Genomic DNA, 14,889 nt, shown 5'->3' with positions numbered 1-14,889 from the left:
ACAACCCCCTTCTCCATGTAGTTTTTAAGAGCTGGTTCTTGTAAGCCCAGGCTGGCTGGAACTGACCATAGTCCCACCTTTAACTTTGGAGCCCGGACCATGCCCGGTTTCTAGCAACTTTCTGAGTTCACAGGAAAAAAAAAAGTCTTTACGTTTATTTTTTTATGTTATTTTTTTTTTTCGAGACAGGGTATCTCTGCATAACCCTGGCTCTTCTGGAACTCACTCTCTAGACCATACTGGCAAATCACTCAGAGATCCACCTGCCTCTGCATCCCCAGTGGTGGTATGGAAAACATATACCTGGCCCAAACTAAAATAATTTCTCTATAGTAGAACTTGAACGCTTCTACCTTGCTTGAACGGCCGGAATGTTTTTAAAATTTCGTCTCTCTGGTCTTCCAACTACCCTGAGCTCTGGCAGAAGACCATTTAGTCCCCTACAGAAGAGAAAGCGGGTGCAACCGCAAAACATCTAACTATACTGAACTCTGGTGCTGGCATCAAAACTTGTTAGACCCTGAGGAGGGAAAAAAGAATTGTTTATTTTATGTTTTCTGCTGCCCTTTGCAATCCATGAGAGAAACAAACAAACAAACAAACAAGCCTTTTTTACACAATACCTTTCTCTGGCAGACATCAATGTACTTCTTATGCAGTTGCTTCTGGACACTAACCATTGTTCCAGGAGCTTTCTGTTTGATTAGAAATGACAGCTTAAAAAGTACAAGATGGGGCATAGTTGTGCAAGCCTTTAAGCCTTTCAACCAAGGATTTGAAAAGTAGAGGCAGTCTGAACTCTGATTTAGAAGCTGGCCTGTTCTACATCGTGAGTTCCAGAACAGATCTCTGATCTAAATTGTGAGCCAAGACAGGCAAGGCTACAGAGAAACCCTGTCTCAAAATAATAAACAAACAAACAAGACTTTGTTCAAATAGAGGATTTGGGTTCACTTCCCACCACCCATACAGTGTCTCACAACTACCTGTAAGTCCTGTTCCAGAAAATCCAATGCCTTCTTCCAACCTCTTCATACACCAGGCACACCCATGCTGCACAGACAAAAATGCAAGTAAAACCCCAGACATGCAACATTAATCTCAATTTAAAAAATTAAAATCTAAATGAAGGGACTTGAGACAGACACAAAAGGCACTGTTTTTATTTCCTAGTCTCTATGAGTGACTAAGCTGAGGCCAAAGGCTGCATTTTGTCTGGGAACCTGGAAGCCCAACTGCACAAGAACTTAAAATCTTCTTCCTAAAATAAAAGTTCTATGTGAGACGAGGCATGGAAACACATGCTTGTATTCCCAGCACTCAGGAAGGGAGGTGCAGGCAGATCTCAGTGAGTTCCAGAGCAGCTGTGTCTACAAAGTAACCCAAGGATCACCAAGGGTACAGAGAAAAACTGTCAAAATAAAATAAAATAATATTTTAACAATCCCTTCTTCTTTCAGATGACCTGGGTTCAATTGCCATGACCCATACAGTGGCTCACAATTACCCAAAAGTCCAATTCCAGGTAATACAATACCTACTTCACACACCAGGGACAGACATGGTTCCCAGACACAAACGCATACAAAATTCCATCCATGTAACAGAAATCTAAATTTAAAAAATAAAAAAAGTTATAATGTAAAAAAAGGTTCTTGAGCCAGACACAAAAGACATTGTTATTCCTCCCTAGTACCAGCTGATCACTAAGCTGTCCTAGGGGAGGGGGTGATGTGGGCTGGTTTCCTAGCAACTGTAACTCTACTGAGTAGGAAAAGAATGCAGTAAGGCTGGTTCCTCCCCACAGGTGGCTGGACATGTCTCCACCTGTCTGGCCTTTGTTCAGGCTTGTGCTTTAAACTTTATTTCAATAACCCCCTCTGCCAAAAAACTAATTTATAATACTTTTGTCTCCCATTTCTCCCTTCCCATGATCATTTGAAGACCCAATCTTGGGTCTTCCAGATATGACTCTTAATGTCCTCCAGATTTATTTTCCACAATGGGATCTGAATACCATTACTATATTGCTTCAAAGCATTCCTTTATGAGAGCCATCAAGTGATTTAAAATACAAGACCCAAAGGTAAAAATCAAATTGAGTAGTGGTCCCATCAGGGTGGTTCGAGTATAGTAACCGAAAGAGAACTATTATAGGATTTAAACCAACCTCTGGAATCCTCTTTCTAGCATCTCTGTGGTCATTTTGTCCAGTTGCTGCTCCAGCTAGGCAGGTCCCCAAAATAATAGCTAATTTCAGGGAGCCCCTTTTGACTTAGGATTTCAGCCCAATAGATGGGATTATGGGCAAAGGTCTCTTCTTCTAAAATTGCTTCATTACCATGAATGGGGCATAGATAGTGTAGACTCAGGAAGGCTGAAAGGGTAGACAAAACCTAAGCAACAGGGCACTATGTAATAGGCCATCTCACCCCTGACCTCTGTGTTCACCAAGAGTCCTAATCAGGAATTCACTGATCTTCTTGTGAAAACCCACACCAGTGTCTCTGTTCAGAGGACCCAGGCTCCAGCTATGGCTACCACAGAAGGGTTTTTATATAAGAAAAATAAAGTGAATTAAATCTGGTGAAATTTTTGTAAATTGTTTGTTTTATTTAACTTCAGTGTTTTGTTTTTATTCTTATTTTTCATAAAAATTTTTATTTGATGACATACAGTAGGTTGGCCTGCATGTACAACTGAAAGCCACTAGAGGGCACCAGATCTCATTATATATTTTTCAGAGCCACCCCTTGGTTGCAGGGAACTGAGCTTGTTATGTCAGGTTCATGGGACCCTGAGAGACCACCAAGACAAGACTCGATGCAATTGCAAGAGAGCTCTATTACTAGAGTAATTGAACTCGGGACCCAAGTCTCACTTACACAGCAGTAGAGAAGTGGAACCCCGAACTCCAAGTGGGATTTTTAAAGGGAAAGTCTGGTAGCAGGGGGTTTCCATGGCAGCAATCAGGGGGGCACAAGCCTTGGTGTTACAGAATTGGGTGAAGTTTAGCAGAGCGAGGTGACCTTTTCTGAGGCACACAATCACAATGGCTAAGGCATATATTCACAATGGCTATTTTTCAAACCACATCTGAAACAGTGGGGGGAATTTTCCCACCCGATTCTCAACTGATTCCCATCGATTATTGCCAGGGAGTTTGTCTCTATTTTCTATGAAGCATTTATTCTGTTATATTTTCTGGAGGCTGTTGCCAGGAGAGTTAACTTTGTTTTCTGCCAGGTGTACATCTTGTGATATTTCCAGGTACCTGAATTCAGTTCCCAGTCAAAATCATTATTTCAAAATGGAGTTATATTCAGGCTAACTTAAACTCTTCAAGCTCAGGACCTCGGGAAGAGCAAGAAGTGCTCTTCAACTCTGAGCCATCTCTCCAGCCCCAAATCACTTGTTCTTATAAGGACCTGAATTCAATTGCCAGCACCCATCTAGTGGCTCACAACTACCAGTAACTGCAGTTCCAGGGAAGACAATACCTTCTGACAAACTCTAAACACACCAGACACACTCATAGGAGACTGACACAAAGCCAAACAAAACCTCATACATGTAACACAAATGTAAATAAACGTGTTATCATCTAAAAAAAAGTCCTTGAGCCAGACACAAAGGACACTGATGTATGTGCCTCCTCATTGCCAGAGACTACAGAAGCTCAGAGCAATGCGTCTCTTGTGTCTGGGATCCCAGGAGCCCACATAGACAACAAAGTAAAATCTTGTTTCTTTACAAACCAAATATGAAAGTTAGGCTGTCCATGGTGGCTGCTACCTGTAATCCCAGCATGTGGGGTAGGAACAGGAAGGCAGACTCATGTGAGTTCAAGGCCAGTGTGGTATACAAAGTGAGCATAGGTCATCCAAGCCTACAGAGAATCCCTGTATAAAAAAGTCTAATCAGAAAAAAATATCATTAAAATCGGCCTGTTGTATTAGAGAAACTGGCTTCAATTCCCAACAGCCATACACTGGCTCACAACCACTGGTAACTTCAGTTTCAGGGATTCCATGCAGCCTTCCAAAATCAGTTCCCATGCACACTCACGGTGCACTGGCAGAAACACAAACAAAATCCCTTATACGCAAAGCAAATAAAAAAAAATTAAACTTAAAAAAGGGTCTTGAGCCAGACACAAAAGATTCTGTAATGCCTCTTTAGTTGCAGCTATTTAAATCTCCCTTTTGTCTGGGAACCCATGATCCCACCTGCAAAATAAAGTAAAAGCTTCATCCTAAAAAATAAAAATTCAATGTGGGGCTGTGCAAAGTGGCCTATGCCTGTATCCCCAGCAGTCAGTAAAGCAACAGCAAACAGATCTCTGTGAGTTCCAAGACAGCCTGGTCTACATGTATGCCAAGGACAGGCAAGGCTACAGAGAAATCCTGTCTTAAATATAAAATAACATTTTAAAAATTACTTGTTCTTATAAAATCTTGGGTTCAATTCTTATTACCCATACAGTCGTTCACAACTACCAATAACTCTAGTTCCAGGGAAGACAATGCCAACTTCAAACCTCCAAGGGCACCAGGCACACACATGATGCTTAGACACTAATGCAAGGAAAACATACTTGTAATGCAAATCTAATTTAAGACTGTTTTCTGAAAAAAAAAATAACTTGAGCCATACATAAAGGGCACTGGTATAGCCAATTAGTTCCAGCTACAGGGAAAGCTAAGGCTAATGTATGGGGTCAGACTGCGAGCCCAGATGCAAAACAAAGGAAAACTGTGCTTCGATTTTTTTTTAAGGTGTATTTATTTTTTATTACAATTTATTCTTTGTATTACAGGTGTAGCCCTCTCCCTATTTTTCTCAAATCCCACCCTCCTCCCCCTGGCCACTGATAGGGGAGGTCCTCCTCACCTCATATCTGACTCTAACTTACCAGGTCTCATCAGGACTGGCTGCCTTGTTTTCCTCTGTGACCTGGTTAGGCTGCTCAGCCCTCACTGTGAGGTGATCAGAGAGCAAGCCACTGAGTTCCTGTCAGAGAATTTGGGCAGAGTGCAGGGAATCTCATGAAAGAAGAAGAAAATGAAATACAGGGCCTCCACGAGGAGAGCATCAGAACCAAAAAAATCTGGGCACAGGGGTCTTTTCTGAGACTGATATTCCAACCAATTACTGTGCATGGAGATAAACTCGAAACCCTGCACAGATGTAGCCTATGGCAGCTCTGTCTTTAACTGGGTTCCCTAGTAAAGCCATGCTCCTTGACAATTAAAATTCAGTGTGTGATGGGAATGGTGGCCCATGCCTGCAAATACCAGCACTCAGGGAGGCAGGCAGGTCTCTGTGAGTTCAAGGCCAGCATCATCTACAAAGTGAGGCCAGGGCAGCTAAGGTCAGAGACAAACCCTATCTCAAAAACAAAATGAAAAAATTTTACAAAAGCCCTTGTTCATATACAGGACCTGGGTTCAATTCCCAGCACCTTCATAGTGGCCCACAACAATGGATATCTCATGTTCTAGGGAAGACAATGCCTTCTTTCAACCTAAGAAAGACTTTCTGTTGGCTTGAGCCCATTTCCAAGAAGTGTCCTCTGGTGTATACCCCATAACACCTCCACATCCAAGTGTTAGGAGTTCTGAAATTGACAAAGTTTTTGAGCTATTTTACTCAAGTGCAACATTTTTGTGAGTTTTCAGCACAAAGTCATAATTACATTGTTAATGAGAATGTACTACCCTTAAGGGAAATATTTCTTGGAAGTTGAGGTTGATATTGCAAATATGTGTGCATGGTTTTCATTTTTCTTAAAAAAGATCTGTAAGTGTCTGAAAACAGAATCAGTTCTGGTGGCACATGCCTATAGTAGCAGTACTTGGGTGGTAGAGGCTGGAGGATCAGGAATTCAAGGCCAGTCTCAGTTTGCCTTATGATTTAAGGCTAGCCTGAAATGAAGAGTGAAGAGGAAGTGAGGAGGGTACTATTGCTGAGCGTGGAGATAAGTTCAAACCCTAAGGGACACAAGCACATGCTGGTTGTTTAAACCTGGGATGGTTGCTCCTGCTTGCAACCCCAGTACTGGGCAGGCTGAGACAGGAGGATTGCTGTGGTTCCTGGGAAACAGAGTGAAACTCTGTGTCAACCAACAAACAAAAAGTAAGAAATTGGTTGCTTGGACAAAGAATGAAAGTGGTAAAACTTTTGATGAGACACACGGAGAAGACCTGTAAATAGGGTGGGGATGTTAAAGCATACCTGTATTCTCAGAACATGGGGGGTAAAGGCAGGGACAATCAAAAGTTCAAGGTTATTCCGAGCTACAGAGTAAGTTTGAGGCCAGCTTATGCTATGTGAGGCTCTACCGTAAAATAACAAGTAAATAAATGTATAAATAAAATTTTAAAAGAAAAAGAATATTAGATCCATAGGCAATAGCAGAAAATGAAAAGCCACAAAATTACTTCAAAGCATGCAGATATTAAAGTGAACAGGATATCATGATGGAACCAGTTGTTCACAGAGTATCTATGCAAGATACAGTTGGTGCATTTCTAAATATAGAGTGAAAACGGTTCCCTTCCATTGGACTAAGCTGGACATGTTCCCTGACCACATGGTAATAGTTAACAACATCAGGCACAAGGCAAATACCTGGCATCAGGGAGGTGGATGGTGAGCATATTACCCATGTAGAACGCCCCGTCTTGTCATGACAGAGCATGAGGATGAGTCTGAAATTCTGAAATTCTCCTGCTTCTTTTTCCTGAGTGCTGAGTTTACAGGTCAGTGTCTTTACAGTTCGTTTATGAAGTTCTGGGGGACACACTCAGGGCCTCCTTGCATCCAAGGCAAGCAATCTAGTAACTGAGTTACATTCTCAGCACTGGATTGCTCGTTTTGATGTGTGTGTATGTGTGTGTGTTGCATTGATGTATGTGTGAATACTCCAGTGGAAGGTAGAATTCAGTTTTCCCTTGATCACTCTCCACTCTATTATTTTTTATATAAAGTGGCTGAATTTTTGCTATTTTAAGTGTGTGTGTGTTTCTGGGAATGGGACTGCAAATGTACTTATGCATGTGTTCGTATGCTGTCAGAAGCTTGAGGTATCAAATCCCCTCGAGCTGTAGTTACAGACAGTTGTTAGCTGTCTGATGAGGGTGTTGGAAGTTGAACAGAGGTTGTCTGCAAGAACAGCACAAGCTCTTAAACACTGAACCTTCTCTCTACCCCTACACACAGTGTTATTTATCAATACTCATTCTTTCACTGAACTTGGAGCTCACCAATTAAGTTAGGCTAGTTCTCTAGAAAGTCTCTGGAATCCATCTGTTTTCACCTACCTCCACCCCAGCACTGGGGTTACAGATATTTGTTCCCAATTCTTGGCTTTTACACTGGAGCTGCAGATCCAAACTCAGACCCTCAAGCAAACACAGTACACATGTTACCCACTGAGCCTGCAGCCCAGGACATTTTGCATGATTATAAACATAGTTTTTCTGCTTGGGATATAGTTCCATTAGGAGAATACTTAACTAGCATTCAAGAATCACTTGATTAGACTCCTCTTCAGTGAACTAGGTGTGGTGTCCTACACATGAAATTTCAGTGCTTATTGTTAGGACCAATGAAATGATGATGCCACAACAGATTTTTAGAGGAAATAGGTTTATTAGATGGAGATGAAGAGAGAGAGAGAGAGAGAGAGAGAGAGAGAGAGAGAGAGAGAGAGAGAGAGAGAGAGAGAAGAGGAGAGCAAGACATAATAGGGGGAAGGGAGAAGGTCTCATGACAGAGACAAGGGAGAGGGCAGGAGAACAACCTAGAAGCAAGCTGCCTAAATAATAACATCCCTCCCTTTTTCTATAATTAAATATGAGGAGCTGGGGCTGATTCTCACATAAGGCAAGTTAAAGTACACAAATGTAGGTTCATTGGGAGTAGCTCTTGGTTGCCATGCAAGGTCCTAAGGGAAAGAGAGAGAATAAAAAACAATATCAACTAAATATTACATGGTCAAGATTACATGGTCAAGAGGAGGAGGGGAAGCCCCTGCCCTGGAAAGATCATGGTAGAGGATTGCCAGTACAGAGTTCCTAGCCACCCAAGGCTGCAGGTAGGGACTGAAGAATGGTGGGAGAACCTGGAGCTACTTGTCCTGGGCCTGAAGCACACGATTCCAGACTTTTGTTAGTAATAAGTGAATAACTGGCATAGAGTCTTTTCTGCCTACTTCCTGCTGATTCTGGGGATGCTATAGGGAGGTCAAAAGGCAGAAATCGTGGCCACATCCAGGAAGAACAGGCTGTTTGGATGCTCTCCAGGGTCTGTGAGAATATCCATGGCTGGGACAGAAAGTGCAGGTCCGGCTTGATGGGTGTCTGTGACGTCAGACTGGAACACTAGTGGTAGATGCTTTGGCTCTGTTATGCATATAGGAAAAAATTAGGTCAGGTAGGAACATATTTTTAGGCAGAACACAAAGTTAAGTGGGTTATGGAGAAAATTCCTTAAGATGTATGTTTAAAAGTTTGGGAGAACAAACAGCCTTGCACTTGATTTGTGAAAGGTAGCTTTGGACCCCTAATTTCCCTGCCTCTGCCTTCTGAGTCCTGGGATTAATGTGCCATCACATTCAACTCTGTTGGCTTGCTTCAGTGTAAACTGATGGCCATCAGCTGTGTCCAGCTAAGAAGTGTCTGGGCCACATATCAATCTTTGAACTGAGTTTAAGGACAAAGAAAACTTCAGAGGTCAGAGCTGCTGTGAGGTTGAAGGAAGCACTCTGCCAGTTAACTGCTAGGATTTGAGAAGAGCACACAGGCCTGGTGCTTTAGCTGGATGGCTAGGACAGAAAGAAGGGGAACCAGCAGGTGACCTCATCATGTGCATACCTCCTTACTGTCAGAAACTTTCATCCAACCAGACTCCTTCATCCTCTTGAACTCTTCAGTATCCACTGAACTGATGAGCATGCAAAAAAAAAAATGTGCAATCATGTCCCATGCAATCATGTCCCAGTCTTGCATTTCTCAACTTTTGGTGCATTGGGTTCCTTCTGGGAAGGCCCTCAAGTTTTTGTCCACTATCAGCTGAAAGGTTAATCGCATAATGGAAATTGATTCCATCAAGCAAATGAGAGAAATGGAAGCTTCAGTAGAGCTCTGGAAGGCTAGCACAGGGCAGCACCTATGGAGACTGCGTGGGCAGGCTGCATACTGCTACTTTCTGAGTGACTCAATTTAGGGTCACCAACCACCAGCTGAGTTGGCTGAGTAAACTCTGTCACAGGTACAGAGAACTACCATGAGGGTCCTTGAAGGCTAGGTTGCATGAGAAACTAGGACTAGTATAGTCTAAGGATTGGTATGGTATTAGCACATGTCCCCAGCAGCACCTTCACCCAATTTGCAAGTCACACCTTGCATTTTGCCTTCTTCCAGAACCCATAGTGGCAATAACTCTAGCCAGAGACTTAGGCACCAAGAATATCATTTATTTATTTATTAAAATTAAACATGTTACATGCCACTCATGAGGCTAGACCCTCAGAGAATAAATCATGAACAGTCCTCTTATGAGGGGACACATTTAGCAACATGTTACAACATGTAGGAGGGAAGAGCCACTCTAACTCCTGGCTACATAAAGGGATTGACAATTATCCAGAGGGGGTGCGCAATGACCCAGAATATCATCAGGACAGGGAATTCAGAAAAAAAGCACTCCAGGGGACTGAACTGTAAATACATACTGGAGCATAAGGAAAATGGATATGGGAGCCCTCACGTCCACTTGAGACAATTTTCACTTTCGTGGTCGTGCCCCTTGGCCTCTCCCATTACTTACTGCTTTGTTTTCAGCAGCATGAACAGGTTGGCCCGATGACATGGGCACATCAGGAGACCTAGGCTTTGCAGATGCACTTGGCAGGCTGGGCTCATTCTGTGAGAGTAGCCTATGGCGTTTCCTACGTGGCTTACCCTGTGACATACATATGAATCTATTTTTTCTCTTTTTCCTTCGTTGGGCCAGCAGATAGGCAGCCCGACTCTCCTTGGCCTTTTTGTCGGTAATATTTTGCTCAGATTCAGAGCCAGGCTCCTGCTCGGGTGCAGGCTCCAGCTGTGGCTGGGCCTTGGCCTCTGCCTCTTCCTTGCGCTCAGGCTCAGGGTCAGTGTCAGGGTCAGGCTGGGGCTTAGGCTCTTGCTCTGGGTGGGGATCTGGCTCAGGATTTGTCTCCGGCTCAACCCTACGACGTTTCCTACGTGGCTTACCCTGTGACATACATATAAATCTGTTTTTTCTCTTTTTTTCCTTTGTTTGGCCAGCAGATATGCAGCCTGCCTCTCCTCAGCCTCCTTGTTGGTAATACTTTGCTCAGATTGACACTCAAGCCTTTTCTCTGGCTCAGGCTCCAGCTGGGGCTCAGACTTAGGGTCAGGCTGGGTCTTGGGCTCCACCTCTGGCTGAGCCTCTGCATCAGGGTGCCGCTCAGGCTCAGGTTCCTCCTCTAGCTGGGGTTTGGCCTCTGCCTCAGCCTCTGTCTCAGTCTCAGGCTGTGGCTCGCGCTCATGCTGGAGCTGGCCCTCTACATCTGGCTGAGTTTCAGGCTGCCTCTCAGGCTCAGACTGGGCCTCCTTCTCTAGCTGCAGCTTCCCCTCTAGCTCTGGCTCTGGCTCAGGCTTTGTCTCCAGCTCTGGCTCTAGCTCTGGGTGCAGCTTGGGCTCAGGTTGTGTCTTGGGCTAAAGCTCTGCCTGCAATTCTCCCTCATGCTCCAGTACAAGTTCCTGCTCTGACTCTGGCTGTGGCTTGTGCTCAGGTTGGGGCCTGTGCTCAGCCTGGGGCTCGGTGTCTGCCTGAGGTTGCAGCTCTGAGTATGGCTCCAGCTCTGGCTCTGCCTCTGGCTCTGGCTTAGGCTCACTTGATGGTTTGTTGGAAGCTCCATAAAGATCCCACAGGACACAATCATCAGGTGAACTAATAATAGAATTAATACTTTCAAGCAGCTCATTTTCATACTCAAGTATTTAGTCCTCATCACGGGAGTCATCTGAAATTCAAGAGACATCTGTAAATACACTCCTACCCACTCTGTACATACAGACATCAGCAGGATATTGAACACAAACTAAGCTGAAGTAGTTGAATGCTTGGACATTCTGAATCACAGTTAGAAATCATAGTTGTAGATAGTGCCCTCTATTCTGTATTTACCTGAGAGAAGTGACCGATAAACTAGCTACGAAAATATGATTCCCACCTTGAAATCCTACTGTCTAAACAGCATGAGGTACTTGTTTAGTTGTTCCTTAACACAAATCTGATGCCTTGTGGGACATAGCAAATAAGGGCACTTGCTTCAATAAAACAGTATTTCATCTAAATCAAGTTAAAGTTCTCTAGCTTAGAAAAGTTCTTAATTTAGTCACTGTGATCCAGCTGGACTTTTGGTGCTTGCTGCCTCATACAATAAGATATGGAGTAGATAGTACATCTTTAACAGTTTACACTGTTAACCTCTCCTAACCCCAGTCTCCACACAGCTGGAAAGAAGGTAGAGTCATGCTTCTTCCCCTCTCCTCTTTCTTTTACATAAAGGATGAAAAGAGAAGAAGAAGGAAGAGCAGAGCTCTAGGCAGATAGAACTCTACCCAAATCTAAAGCAACAGGAAGTTGCAACTATGTTAGGATATATACCAAGGTGCAGGGTATCAGCACATGATGGAGAAAGAAATGGGGGAACTGGCTACAAAATCCTCACAAACTTAAGGTTTGCAGAGGCAGATCCTAAAACAGCCACATGTGCCAAGGTTTCAGAGCTCAGCTGTTTCTCTAAGCAGAAATGATACTTGCCTTTGTTGCTTATTTCACAGATCTTAGCCCTCTGTTTTTCAATGGGAGATCCAGTGTCAGAGTCTAAGTCAGTCACCACACAGCTAAGTTGTAAGGTAGAAAAACCAAACAAAACAAACTAAGAAACTATGAGCACAATATTCTTCTCTTCAAGACATTTCCCCTACTTTCTACAATAAGCATGATCACTTGTTAAATTTTGGGTGTTTCCTACACCAACTCTGTTCCCCTTCATTACACTTGTTCAATCTTTCAATTATTCCCCATTTTCCATCATTCTATACACCTTTTCACTGCTCTTACAAAAGGAGGGATCTTACAGAAGTCACAATGTGAACAAAGCAAAACCAAACTCCAACTGTGCAAGTAACTCAATGTCTAATGTCTGGTATCCAGTCATGATCTTCTCCAGCTTTACCCTCTGTAGCATGCCCAGCTTGTCTCCTAAGATCAGGATGGCTCCACTCCATGACTGCCGCTTTTCTTGGTGCTTGTTCCATGACACTGGCATCTCCAAATGGCTGGAGTCTCTTGCTTCAACTGGGCTGCACTCTTACCAATAGCCTCTCCTGGGTTCTCTTAGAGAAATGCAGCTCTGCCTCACAGTGCCGAGCCTCAGCTGTTTTTTATGACATATTCATGACTAAATAAACAGTACCAACTGGGTAACTCTTGGAGACCAGCAGGTTCTGCTGCAGCACAAGCTACAAACCAGACAACAGTCTCTGGGTCACCACTTCTGTGTGCCAATTCTGAGAAAACACTTTCCAGGATGTTTCACCTCAGTACTGCTGGTCTCTTAGTTACTGCTAATTTCTCAGCTCCAGCTGCCCAGCCTCTATTATCCCAGCAAAGGAAAGGATTTAAGTTAGTTAGGCTAGTATCTTGTTACTCACAGCCAGTTCTTCAGCCCCAGCTACCCACAACCACAGATTCCTAACTCAAAACATGAAACAGTCCCAATAGAGTCCTTAAATGACTTCCAATCTTCCCTCTGGAACTTCACAAACCAGGCCTCAATCATCTGCATTTTTCTCAACACTAACCTTCCGTGTTCCCAGGGAAGAGCTCACCAAGCTTTGAACACTCAATTGATTTTCTAACCCTCAAAGTTCCAACGTCTTTTCAAAATCCTCCACAAAATGACACAGTCATGTCTGTCATATTGTTCACCACCCTGATTACATTTTATGTCTTATTAGGGTTACTATCTCTGTGAAGAAACATCACGACCAAAAGCAACTTGAGGAGAAAGGAGTTTATTTGGCTTACACATCCTCCTCAGTGCTTATCACTGAGAGAAGTAGAATAGGAAAAGGCTAAAAGCTGTAGGCAGGAGCTGAAGCAGAGCCTGCTTACCCACTGGCATGCTCAGACTGCTTTCTTACAGAACCCAGGAGTACCAGTCCAGGGATAAGCACACCCACAATAGGCTGGGCCCTCACTTCAATCACTAATTAGGAAAAACCTACAGGCTTGCATACTGCCTGATCTTATGGAGGCGCTTTCTCAATTGAGAACCCCTATTTTAAAATGATTCTAAGCTGTGTCAGTGTGACTTGAAGCTCACCAGCAGCTACTCTTTAGCCCAAGATATACTGGAAGTCACAGAAATTTTTCGTCAGGCTTCCAAGGTCTAGGTTTACAGGCATGCATTCCTGTAAGATGTACCTTTTAAATTATCCATGTTGGTGGAGGTGTTTAGTGTGTCTAGCTGTGCATGCACCACAACACATATGTGGAAGTTATAGGACAACTTTGTGAAATCAAGTGTCTCCTTTCACCTTTACACTGGTTTGGGGGATCAAACTCAAGTTATCAGACTTGTGTGGCAAGTACCTCTACCCAGTGATCCCTCTCTGGACATGAAACACTTTTATTACGGAAGAAAAACACTCCAAATACTTGTTACAAATTTTTTTCTGCATCCACAATAGACACCAAGTTTAATCTACTTCTACCATGTATGTTGTCTTTAAAGCTGCCAATTTGATGAACCTTTGATCTCCTACTTAATACTCTAGCCTTAAAGAATCTTTCTAGGGTGGGTGTGTGGCACATGCATTCAATTCCAGCACCCCAGAGGCAGAGGCTGGCAGATCTCTGTGAGTTCAGGGACAGCCTGAACATAGTAAGCCCAGGATACACAAACCTACTTAGAGAGGACCTGCCATAGACACATGCAAACAAAATTATTGTCTTCAAGGGGCTGCAGAGAAGGCTCAGCAGGTAAGAATACTTGGTGTTCTTTTTGAAAAAGATTTTCCTTTTTTATTTTATTTTTCCTTCGAGATAGGGTTTCTCTGTGTAACATCTCTGGCTATTCTGAAAACTCACCCTATAGGCCAGGCTGGCCTTGAACTCAGAGAGGTCTGCCTGCCTCTGCCTCTCTAGCACTGGTATGAAAGGCCCTGTACATTACTACATCGGTCATGATTTTCCATTTTTATTTTTTTCATATGTATAGGAATTTTGCCCATGTGAATATGCATGTGCTATGTGCATACAATGTATTTGGCTTCCAGAAGATGACAGCAGATCTTTGGGACTGGATTTACAGACAGTTGTAAGCCACCATGTGGGTGCTAGGAGTCAACTTTTGTCTTCTGGAAGATCACCAAGCCATCTCTACAGTCCTTAACACTGGCTGCTCTTGCAGCAGAACCTGGTCTGATTCTCAGCACCCACACAGCAGATTATAACTGGTGGTAACTGGTTCTAGGGGGTCTAACACCTCTTCTAGGCATCATAGGTAGTAAGCACATATACATACAAGCAGGCAAATGCTTCTACACAAAAATAAAGACACTGATGTTTTTTAAAACAGAACATTCTTGTTGGGCATGATGGCACATGACTTTATATCCAGAACTCTGTTAGTTTGAGACCAGACTTGTGTATGTAGTGAGTTATGGGACAGTCAGGGCTACAAAGAGACTCTGCCTGAAAAGAAAAGGAAAGAAAAAGAGAAAGGAAGGAAGGGAAAGGAAAGGGAAAGGCTTCTCTTAACTTCTAGCACATGGTTATCTTTTGGGTCTCACTCCATTT

The sequence above is a fragment of the Meriones unguiculatus genome (assembly GCF_030254825.1).
Source record: "Meriones unguiculatus strain TT.TT164.6M chromosome X unlocalized genomic scaffold, Bangor_MerUng_6.1 ChrX_unordered_Scaffold_30, whole genome shotgun sequence".
NCBI classification, from domain to species: Eukaryota; Metazoa; Chordata; class Mammalia; order Rodentia; family Muridae; genus Meriones; species Meriones unguiculatus.
Note: the sequence above shows the minus strand (reverse complement) of the source record.